General features: G+C 41.5%; 1 pseudogene; it reads left to right on the top strand.

Annotated features, from left to right (window-relative positions):
- The first annotated feature begins 1,656 nt into the window (after nucleotides 1-1,656).
- LOC136468912 (uncharacterized) lies at nucleotides 1,657-6,905 on the top strand (annotated as a pseudogene).
- Nucleotides 6,906-11,733: the final 4,828 nt, after the last annotated feature.

Raw genomic sequence — 11,733 nt, forward strand, 5'->3', positions numbered from 1 at the left:
TATATCTCACAGACTAGACTTAATCATAAAGCACCACGCAAGCATCCATACAATCATACACAAAGCAAACAATGGATCTAAATTAGAATAGTATACCAAACATAAAATCAAGATGAAAAGTTTGTAAAACGAATCTACGTCTCGCTACGAACACACAGACACGAAAAGCACACTAATCAAAGCTACGGTTGAAAAGATACAACTACCGAGAGATCTACTCATAAAACTATTAGCTTCATGTGTTTTAATTATATAAAAACATATATAAGACATTTTATAGATAATATAAGTTATGTCAAGTTTAAGTTTGAATTATAATACTAAAGTAAAACAAATCATATTTTATTTATAAAACACTACTAGAAATGTGCTAATCAATGATGATTCCCTCGTGATGATTACCAAATTCATCACAGAATGCTAGCATTCTATGACAAAATTTGCTGGTTCGTCGTTAGTCACAAGTGACGGAGGTTTGGCAATAAGAATAATGACAAAAAGGAAAAGATCGCCATACAATAACAAAAACTAAATCGTCATTGATTATTTGGCTCTTGTTGCACCTTGAGGACATGGCGTCGTGGTCCCACCGTCGGGTCCCACTTCGAGGACGTGGCTATGCGAACCCACCTTCGGGTCCCAACCTTGATGACATGGCGATGCGGTCCCACCAGCTGGGCGTGCCGGTGAACACGTGGCGCCCGAGCCCATGGTTGAGGTCAACCAGCTGCCTGCCCCTCCCTTTATTTTTTTTGCAAAAAAATTGCTCCTCCCTGAGTTCGAACCCGCGACCTCCCTGGGGAACAGGTAGGAGCCTTAACACTGGAACACACACGCTTTTATGATTGTAAGATACATTTTTTTCCTTTTGTGCTGAGTAAATGTCGATGACATGGCGTGCGGTCCCACCAGCGGGACACGGTGGCGAACACGTGGTGCTGCTGGCCCACGGCCCAGCTCGACCAGCAGCATTCCCCTCCTTTTTATTTGCGCAAAAAAAGGAGGCCGCAGCAGGGTTCGAACCTAGAACCTCACGGTTAACAGGTAGGTGTCTTACCACCGGAACGCACAGCCATTCATGTCTATAGCATACATGTTTTCCTTTTATCTAGTCATTATGTGATACTTTGTTTTTTTTATGGATTGGTTTAATGGGCCCGTACACATGCATCATGGCTGATCACGAGGACGTCGTACCTGGCGGCCGATCGCGTATACATCCCTGGCGGCCAATCATGAGGGCGTCCGTGGTCCTATACCCAGCGTCGAGGCATCCCCGGTGACTTATCAGCGTCGTGCTAGCGAGCAGAGCGGCGTCGGGCAGCGGCGGCGCGCTTAGGACACAACAGCAGCATCGGCGAGCAGCTGCAGATCGACGCCGGGGTAGCGGCGGCACGCGTGGGGCTGAGCAGCACCGTCGGTGAGCAGAGCTGCGCGTGGCGCGTGAGCAGAGGATCGCCAAGTACAAGGTTTGATTTGTATTCAATTTTTTTCTAAATATAAGCATGTCTTTGATATGTTTTAAATTTTGTTGAATTTATTACTGGAATTTAAGGATTGAGTATAAGGTTTATTGTACTGTCAAAACAGATGGATAGAAGCTGGATTTTTGGGGCACCATTCACACCTGCATATGTGAAAGGAGTTGAAGAGTTCATGCAATTTGTTAGTGAAAGATACCCCAAAGACAGCCAGATACTTTGCCCGTGCAGCAGATGTCGAAATCAAAAAATGCAGTCTCAGCATGATGCAAGTGACCATATACACATTTATGGAATGTCAGCTACGTACACCAGGTGGATTCATCATGGGGAGTCAGCGGATACTGAAGTGGTTGAGAATTTGGAGCAGCAGGTCGAAGGAAGGGATCATGACTTTGGGATACATGTGGATGTGGCCGATGATGACTATGATGACGATCACGAAGTACCAGAGATGATAGGAGAGCTGTATGCTGCGGCAGAGGCAGAGGGACAACAACCAATGTTTGCAAGAGTCCTTGAGGATGCGAAGAAGTCACTTAGCCCGGGATCTAGGCACTCAAAATTCTCTTTTCTGGTGAGGATGTTGTATATCAAGTCTCGTTATCGAATTGGGAATACAGCATTTTCCGCGATGATCAAGTTGTTGTCAGAAGGATACCCTCAGAGTGAGTTGCCAAAATCATATGATGAGGCCAAGAAATATCTTAGAGAATTGGGTCTTGGCTGTGAAAACATCCATGTGTGCCCGAACAATTGTGTGTTGTTTCGGAAGAGGTATGCTAAAGACAATGTGTGTCCAGTATGCAAGGCATCTAGATGGCAAGATGAAACTGGGACCAAGAGGGTTCCACACAAGGTATTGAGGCATTTTCCACTTTTGCCAAGGTTGAAAAGAATTTTTGCTTCAAAGCGAACTTCTGAGGAAACACAATGGCACCAGAAAAAGAGGACGCCAGTCAACAATGTAATGAGCCATCCAGCTAATGGGGAAGCATGGGAGGATTTCGATAGGAGAGAAAAAACCTTTGCATCCGACCCGAGGAACCTGAGGCTTGCCTTAGCTACCGATGGATTCAATCCATTTGGCAACATGAGTACCTAGTACAGTATGTGGCCAGTGCTTTTGACACCCCTGAATCTCCCACCATGGGAATGCGTGAATCCAGCAAACTGCTTTATGGCATTACTCATCCCAGGTCCAAAGTCTCCAGGAAAGGATTTTGATGTGTTCCTTGAGCCCCTAATTGAAGACCTGATCGATCTATGGAAGGGTGTCCGCACCTTCTATGCATGTACTGGTAAGAAGTTTGACCTTCACGCTGCCGTGCTGTGGTGTATACATGATTATCCAGCGCTGAGCACGTTATCAGGGCGAACAACAAAAGGGTATTATGCATGTATTCATTGCGACAAGGATCCGTTGTCTCGGGAAATAAGGAATAAGATATGTTACATTGGACACCGTCGTTACCTTTTTCAGGGACATGCATGGCGGAGAAGCTTGGCTTTCGATGGTAAGCATGAAAACAAAGATGAGCCAGCAAGTTCACTTTGGAGGAGGTCCTAGAGGAGCTAGAGAAGGTGAAAGATGTCAGGCTAGGGAAGCATCCTAACATTACTGGGAATAAAAGGAAGCGCAATGAGGGTCCAAGGATTTACAGCCGCAAAGTTGGGTTGTGGAGATTGCCATACTGGCAACATCTAAAGCTTCCACATAATCTCGATGTGATGCACATAGAGAAAAACATATGTGAAAACATTCTTGGCACATTACTCAATGTACAGGGCAAGACCAAGGACACAACCAATGCTAGGCTAGATTTGTATGATATGGGCATAAGACCTGAATTTCACTTGCAGCAGCATGGCAACTCAGTCATTGCTCCACCTGCTCCGTATGTCTTGGGGAAGGATCAGAAAATCACGTTCTGCAAGTTTCTCAAAGGTATCAAGTTTCCTGATGGATATGCAGCTAACCTAGCAAGATACATAACTGCAGATGGTTCGAAGATCCAGGGAAAGCTGAAAACACATTCTTGCCACATACTCCTGCAAAGAATCATACCTGCTGGCCTAAGGGGACTGGTGAGGAAGGATGTATATGAAGCAGTTGCAGAGATCGGGACCTTCTTTAGGGAACTATGCAGTAGAAATCTACGGATTGATGTTGTGAAACGGTTGAAACAAGAAATTCCATTGATCCTATGCAAGCTTGAGAAAATCTTTCCACCTACCTTCTTTGATGTCATGGTGCACTTGGCCGTCCATCTTCCTGATGAGGCACTGCTTAGAGGACCTGTTCAGTATGGATGGATGTACCCAATAGAAAGGCGGCTAGGCACTTTGAAGAATTTTGTAAGCAACAGGGGTAGGCCGGAAGGATCAATTGCTAATGCATATATGGCAAGTGACACCTTGACTTTTTGTTCTAGGTATATGGAGGATATTGACACTAGATTTAACCGTGATGATGGTAGTGCTAGAGAGGTGCCATTGCCTAATGACATCTCTGTTTTTAAGCATGGTGTTACTCTTGTTGGATCTGATAGGAGGCAGTACATTGATGATGTTGTCCTGAATAAGTTAGTCTGGTATGTGCTAAATAATTGTGCTGAAGTTGAGGAATATGTGGAGTAAGTATCATTTAGATGTTTCAGTTTAAGTTTTTTTAAAAATTTTAAAATATTCTTATGACTAAACTTTGCCCTGTAGCTTGTACAGGGCCGATCTAGAGGAGCAAGGTGCACGTGATGTTGATAGAATGGTTGAAAAAGGATTTGCAAAGTGGTTTAAGTGCCATGTAAGTCACTACACATTGTGTTTGTAGGTTCAGTACATGAATTAGTATCCATATGTCTTTGCTGAACTGATTACTTTTGTTGCAACAGATTGCGAACAAACGCAAGGAGAATCCAGAATCGGTTAGCGAAGGACTATGGGCACTGTCATGTGGCCCAGATCTACGAGTTAAGACTTGTGCAGCTTGCAAGGTCAATGGAGTGCGGTATAGCACTGTGGATCATGAGAAGTTCCTTCTGACACAAAATAGTGGTGTACTGACTGAAGGTTCACATAATGGGAAAGACGTAGATTTTTATGGAGTCCATAAAGAGGTAATTGAGTTGGAATATAACTCGAATCTGCAAGTCCGTCGGACAGTGGTTCTATTTCAATGCTATTGGTTCAATCTAGAAGGCAAGACGAGAGGCCTTCGAGATGACGGACATTTCAAATCCATCAATGTGCAGTCATTATGGTACAAGACTGATCCTTTCATCTTAGCGACTCAATTGAAAAAGATATTTTACCTGCAAGACATAGGTAAAGATTGGCGAGTTGTGCAGAAATTTGAACATAGGAATATTTATGATGTGTCTGAAAAAGATAAGGACAGTCATGATGTGCATCAGGATGAGTATGGTTCTGATACTGAACATGTAGTGCAAGCAGGTGCTGAAAATGAGGTCATGTAGAATATTCAAGGTGGAGAAGCCACTATAACTGAAGGAAATTTAGAACACCTTATAAAAAGCAAGAAGCAACCTATTATTCATGAAGATAGTGAGGATGAGGAGGAAGATGAGACAATAGAGCAGTACTGTAGTGATGGTGGCAATGAGAACAATGGTTACATGTCCCTAGACGATGAAGATGATGATCTCTAGTATGGACCTTGACGTACTGTTTTTATTTCTAGTATGGACCAGTGACATGTCCCACTATTGTTTTGGTTTTCCCAACATTTTTGTATTTATTTTGTTGGCAACAGAATGCTTTTTCAACCATTCAGGATCTGTTATTGCAACATGATTATCCTAAATTCTAGTATGGACCTATTCTTTTTTTGCCTTCTCTATTTTCATTTACATATGCACTGACTATTCAGAACATGCTTGCCAACATGCTTCAAGGATGGTACAGAGCTTAGTCTGTTCCTTGCAACCAAACATGTGCTGCGTTACAGCTTAGTCGAGCACATCTGTTGTCCCCTAGCCAACCCATCATAAAAGCCATAGAGATTGACATTGTAACACATTCAAATTCAGATTCAAACTCAAACACACATTCAGATTTGGGCTCACATTCAGATTCATGATCAAACTTAGATACATTCACATTTGGACTAGGAACTCAATTCCATTAATCAGTTACAATCTACATAATTTACAACAGTGGGAACTCTATTTACATATTTCACAGCTATAATTTACAATTCAGATTTGGCTTCATGCTTCGGGTTGGGCACCTCTATTCAGATTTGGACTGGGAACTCAATTCCATTGATCAGTTACAATCAGGATGAAGAACTTGATATGGTGGAGGCCTTCGAGACATGCCATACCAGCTCCAAACATGGTCTAAGTGAACCAGCAAGAGAAGCATTGGTAAGTCCCGACATCTGTTTCGGTGCGCCATTTTGTCCATTAATTGGATAGCATGTCCATTATTAAAATGCATCCTGTTTGGCGTATGTGTTCTACACTTTTGCTATGCTATCCTGAAAGTCTGACATGGATGATTTGTGATTGATTCAGGATTCTTTTTCTCTCAATTATATAGACTGCTGTGAAATTTATCTACCTTCTCTTATTTACTGTGGTTGAGAAGATCAATAATAAATGGAAATCTGTTATTTAGGAGGTTGATATGTGAACCATTAAGTCCCCTGTAATTTTGCTCAAGTGCTGATGTTCACTGAATGAGAGAAAAAATACTAAGAACATGAAATTACTGTCTCTTTGCCCCAACCATTGCTCATTAAAGTATAAATTGTTCCTTCTGTACATTGCTATATCTAATTAAGCTGTTCCTTCATTATATGTATCTATCTTTCTACTCTGCCATCTTGGTTCAGTCTTTCTACAATATGTAAGTATCACTGTGCATATTATGTTGTCATCCGTTTAATGCTGACCTGAAACATGAACTGAATATGCAATTATCACTGTTTAATGCTGACCTGAAACATGAACTGAATATGCAATTATCACTGTGCATATCTATCTTTCTACTCTGCCTGCCTACTCACCTCAAATGCTGACCCCAAACATGAACTGAACATTTTAATTTACCTTACTTGACTGCAAATAAGATTCCATTTTGCTGATAACAAGCTGATAACAATCTGCAAATAAAATACATCTTGTGTGATATTTGCACCTCACTTTAATTCAATAAGTATGAACTAATGATGGCTCATTGTTGTTTCAGTCCAACATGGAAGCTTTGAGGGCAGCACCTGTTGCTGAAGGAGAGACGGTAGTATCCAGTGTGCAGGTTGTGTCACAGACGCTCTCCAAGAACAGCTCAAATAGTTTCCTGAAGAATGTTGGCATCAAACCAGTGGCATCCTCCAACTCAGCAGCATCAAAAGAAGAGCTTCGGGAACAACTAGCAGCTGAAGCTAAGGCTGCTGTATAAGATAAAATCGATGAGCTCAAGAAGAGAATTGAAGAAGCTAAGGAAAAGATGGAGAGGACACAAAGGGAGATGGAGGATATGAAGAAGCTGGCAGAGGCAAACCAAAAGGCAATGGAGGAGAATAATGCGCTGCTCAAGCGTATCTTGTCCCTGAATTCTTTGACATGAACCGTTGCCGCTGGTCTGTGCTACCAAGGGCTCTGTGTTGCTGCTGCTGGTGCTTGGCAAGGGGTCTGTGTTGCTGGCTGATTTTGTTTAGTCTAAAACCTATGTTGCTGGTGCTTGGCAACTTTATATTATTAGTTGTGATAATGTGAACTGAGATCAATCTAGAACCTAGAATGTGATGTCAAGTTAGTTATATATGAACTGAGTTTATTGGTGTTGAGTCAGTTGTATGGTGACTGGATTGCTGGATCTATTAAGTTATGGAAGCATTTGGTCATTTTAATATTATTTGCATTTTGTAAAAAAAGTAGCATGTGCATCTGTGATGAAAATTCTGGGTTCTGTGATGTTATTGCAATGTGATCAGTGTCGAAAATTTTGTTTTCTGTCACCTTATCGTAATTTTAATCTGTGACGAAGATTCTGGGTTCTGTGATGAAAATGTAAACCACTCACAGGAAGCCACGTGGACTAATCATAGCGTGCCATGTGGCCCAAAAAAGTGCCATGTGGACCCACCATGTCACTGGACACGTCAGCTACCACGTCAGTTGCCATGTCACCTGCCACGTGGACATGCTACGTGTGCAAGACACGTCAGCTGCCAGTGTGGCAAGCGCCGTTTGGTAACCTGACGGGGCAGCATGTTATGACGAAAACCTGGGTACATTAGTGACAAAAACTCTTCGTCATTGAATGATATCCATTCAGTGACAAAACAAGGCATTTTGTCACAGTTGTTGATCAATGACGCTCATTCCATGATGAATCTATTTTCGTCACAAGTTCGTCATAGAAGAACTTTGGCGACGATTTTGGAGTCTTCCGTGATGAAAGGGGAGCGTCATTGATGAGCACTTCCCTAGTAGTGAAACCTAGTTGCATAATTCTTATTCAAATTAGAGTTTAAACCATGAAATTCTAGAAATAGTGACATGGTAACCACTATTACTAACGCGTGGATCTTGTTGCTATGAATCTAACGCAACTTGAATGGGTCAAAACGGAGCTAAAACGCAGAAGATATGAAATAAACAAGATTTCCTTTATTAAAATAATAGATTAAATCTAATCTTGAATTTCAAAAGTTGAAAACATACTTAACAGTAGTATGAACATGTAGATTATAAAATTACGAACCTAACGCAAGTTGAACGGATCAAATCGGAGTTAAGACGGAGAAGTTATGGCTAAAACAAAATTAGTGGCAAATCTGTAAATAAGTGAAAACGTATTTTGGATCTAAACAGATGAAAATACGCTTTTCAAAGAAGAAAACACGTACTGAAAATACACTTAGGACCACGGGGTTGAAAACGAAAAACTAGAGGGGCTCTTTTGCAAAAGAAACCAACGAAGGGGTACGGGATGATTTAGACTCTTGATTTAAGAACGGACGGCGGGGATTAGAGGAGGGAGGGAAAAAGGAGAGCCGGCCATCGGCTACAGTGCTCGGTGCGGCGGCCAGCCATTGTCGACGATGGAACTCCACCGGAACAGCAATTCCGGGTGCCGTTGCCTCAATGAAGGACTTGAGGAGGTGGAGAAAAGAACGGCGAGCTCACCTAGCTGATCCTCGTGGATGGGAGCAGATCTATGGTGGCGTGCAGAGGATGGGGCAGCGTGCGGCTTCGAAAGGTGACGGTGGACAGCAACGCTAAGTGGCTGCGCGGCTGCGAGCGCTCAGAGGCAAGGCGAAATACATGCGGCAAGGCGGGATAGAGAGGAGGCGTGGCTTGGCTTATATGGGGCCGGGCAGCGTAGGGCACAAGGAAGGGGAGGAATCGGGAGCGACGTGAACACGGAGTCCAAGGCAGCGGCGGAGTCCGGAGCAGCGATGACAGGAGGAAGAGGAAGCAGCTGACATGTGGGCCAGGGCTGTCAGCAGGAAAGGAGAGAAGGGAGGCGGCATCGTCCGTGCTAGGCTATGGCGCTGGAACGGGCCACGTAGAGGAAGAGAGAAGCGGGGCGATGCTGGGCTGAGCGCGAAGAAGTGGGCCACGTAGTGGAGGGAGGGGAAGATGGCCTATGCGGGGTTAAGGGAGAGATGGGCCGGTGCCAGATGGCCTTGAGCCGAATTGGAGGGGAGAGAGAAAGAAAGTTTTCCTTTTCTATTTTCCTTTTCCTATGTCCAAACCACATTCAAATTTGAACCAAATGCAAGTTCAAATAAAGTTTTGAATATACTTTTCAATTCAAATAAAAGTGAGCAAGTTTTAGTAAGTTTTTAAAAAAATAATTTTTTTACAACTTTTTAAATTCTTTCATTTTCTAATTTTCTTTTCTTTTACTTCAAAGCCATTTTAATTTATTTCCAAAAGCATTTCCAATGTTTTCAATTTGCATCAAATCCACACAATACAAAGAAACAAATGCACCGGCATGTATGCACATCCATGTTGCTACTCCCTATAATGAATTTTAATTTAATGAAAAATTTTATTTTCCTATATTTCATGAGCATAAAATTCCAAATTAAATCATTTTAGCTCTATTTTCAAAAATCCAAAATTTAGGGTGTTACAATCTAATGGCCCTAACTTGTTAGACGAATCTTTGAAAGGCTTCATAGTGAATCCTGTCGACCTTCCATGGTAGTGGGTTAAGAGGCTCACGACCTCGGGCGAAAGGGTAAATCACGACTCACAGTGAAAATGTACAACCTTTGCAGAGTGTAAAACTGGTGTATCAGCCGTGCTCATGGTCATGAGCGGCCTTGGAGCATTTATGGAATAGATGATGAACACTAATGATACTGATGATGAAGATGCTCACTAATGATTATTGTTTATTCTATTTATTATTCATGTTTACCTGATCATGTGTTTATATGAGCTGGTGGATAAATTTGTTGCTACTCAATTGCTAAAATCGTGACTCACTAAAAGCTGATCATAGTGAACCAGTGTCAACATTTTGAGCCTCATGAACCCCATGTTATATTTATTGAGTATGACATGTACATACACTTGTTTTATTTTGCAAATATTTGGATAAAAATTCTGGATTGGTACCAGATTGCTAGAGTTTGAAGGAATTAGACTTGTGATCAACCAGCCAGTTGTCCCTGTAGAAATTAGAGTCTTCACCCAAGGATCTAAGTTGTCTTTCTACTATTTGTTGTCTAAGGTTATATCCTTTATACTAAGTACGTTATATATTGAGCATTGTCTTTTGATATTACCCTTATTTGTAGCTATATGTGATATTTGACTTCCTAGGCTCACATATGGTGCATATCTGGTTTTGTTCTTAAAACCAGGTGCTACAAAGTGGTATCAAAGCAATATTGACTGTAGGGCGCAAGCCTAATAGAAACTGGTCGTTTTAAGGTTTAGAAGTTGCTACAAAAAAATCATTGCTCTATGAATCTTGAGATTTTCTTCTCTACTATATCTCTACACTTACTATTCATCTCTACCTTGGTGCTTATTTTAAAGTTTTTGTTCTCATCTTCACTCCTTGATTTGAGATGCTTTTAGAACTGTTCCTCACCACCTTCTTATGTAATCTAAAGACGAGTCTTAGGATTGTTACCCCTATTATAGTAAGGACGATAGTATCGCAAGTTGAGTCAATGATTGAATTGTGCACCTTTAGTGATTTATTGAATTGTCATTATGCTTATGCTTGTTTTGCATCTTTGTATTGACTGCAATGATCTTGTTGGGTGTTCCCAGAATTTCATTTAGCTTATAGGCCTAAGGTATAAGGATTAATGAAATCAATAGTTGGGTTATGGTTTTCTTCTGTTTTCCCTATCCTTCCTTTCGGAGTAGTTTGCTCTCTTCGTCTTATGTCTCTGATTTTGGATGATTAGAAATCATGAGAAAATTTTGGACAATAGTAGACTCTAATATCTTTCTCTGACCATAAGAATCACCTGATAGCTACTTTGATTATGGAGTTGATCACAAGACGATGGACCTATGCTGTCTAAAATCTGGAGTAGTCTCTATTGTGCACTGTTTTCGACAACCTAAACTACAGAATTTGGAAAAGTATTCTATAAGGAAGTTGTAGGGAATTTCATCAGGTTTCCAACGATATAAGCTACAACTTCATTGGATTAATTAGAATGAGAGTTATGGCAGTTTTACTGCGCTGCTATTTTCTTGTCCCACGAGTGAAATTGAGTTGTCTATTCACACCTTTGCACATGAGTTTCTTTGGGATGTCAGAATGCCCTTGTGCTAGTTAATCCATCTAGAAGAAGGTGCAAGCTACCCTACTTGATCTTTTCTTAAGGGGGGTAGTCTAAGTGAAGGTGGTTTTATAGATTCTAGCTCTCACTAGGAAGAAATCCTACCAATTCTAATCCACCGCCACCTAATCCCCCATCTATAGAGCAAGCTTTGATGTGGCAGACTCAGTTATTATAGACTATTGCTCAAAGTGTGTTGAACAACCCACATCAAGCGCCACCTATTGACAAGCGTGGTGAATTTAAGAAGGATTCGAATGCTCAAGGTGCCATATGAAGTTCAGTTATGCTCTCTAGCTCTCACTTGGAAGAATCGGTTAATTTGATAAGAAAGGTGCAGGGAATTTTATAAGCTTTCCAACGATTTAAGTTGTAACTTTAATGGATAAATAGAACTCGAGATATGGATGTTTTCCTATGCTACTGTTTTCTGTCTATAGAAAGGATCAATATTTC

The sequence above is a fragment of the Miscanthus floridulus genome, chromosome 8 (assembly GCF_019320115.1).
Source record: "Miscanthus floridulus cultivar M001 chromosome 8, ASM1932011v1, whole genome shotgun sequence".
In the NCBI taxonomy this organism is placed as follows: domain Eukaryota; kingdom Viridiplantae; phylum Streptophyta; class Magnoliopsida; order Poales; family Poaceae; genus Miscanthus; species Miscanthus floridulus.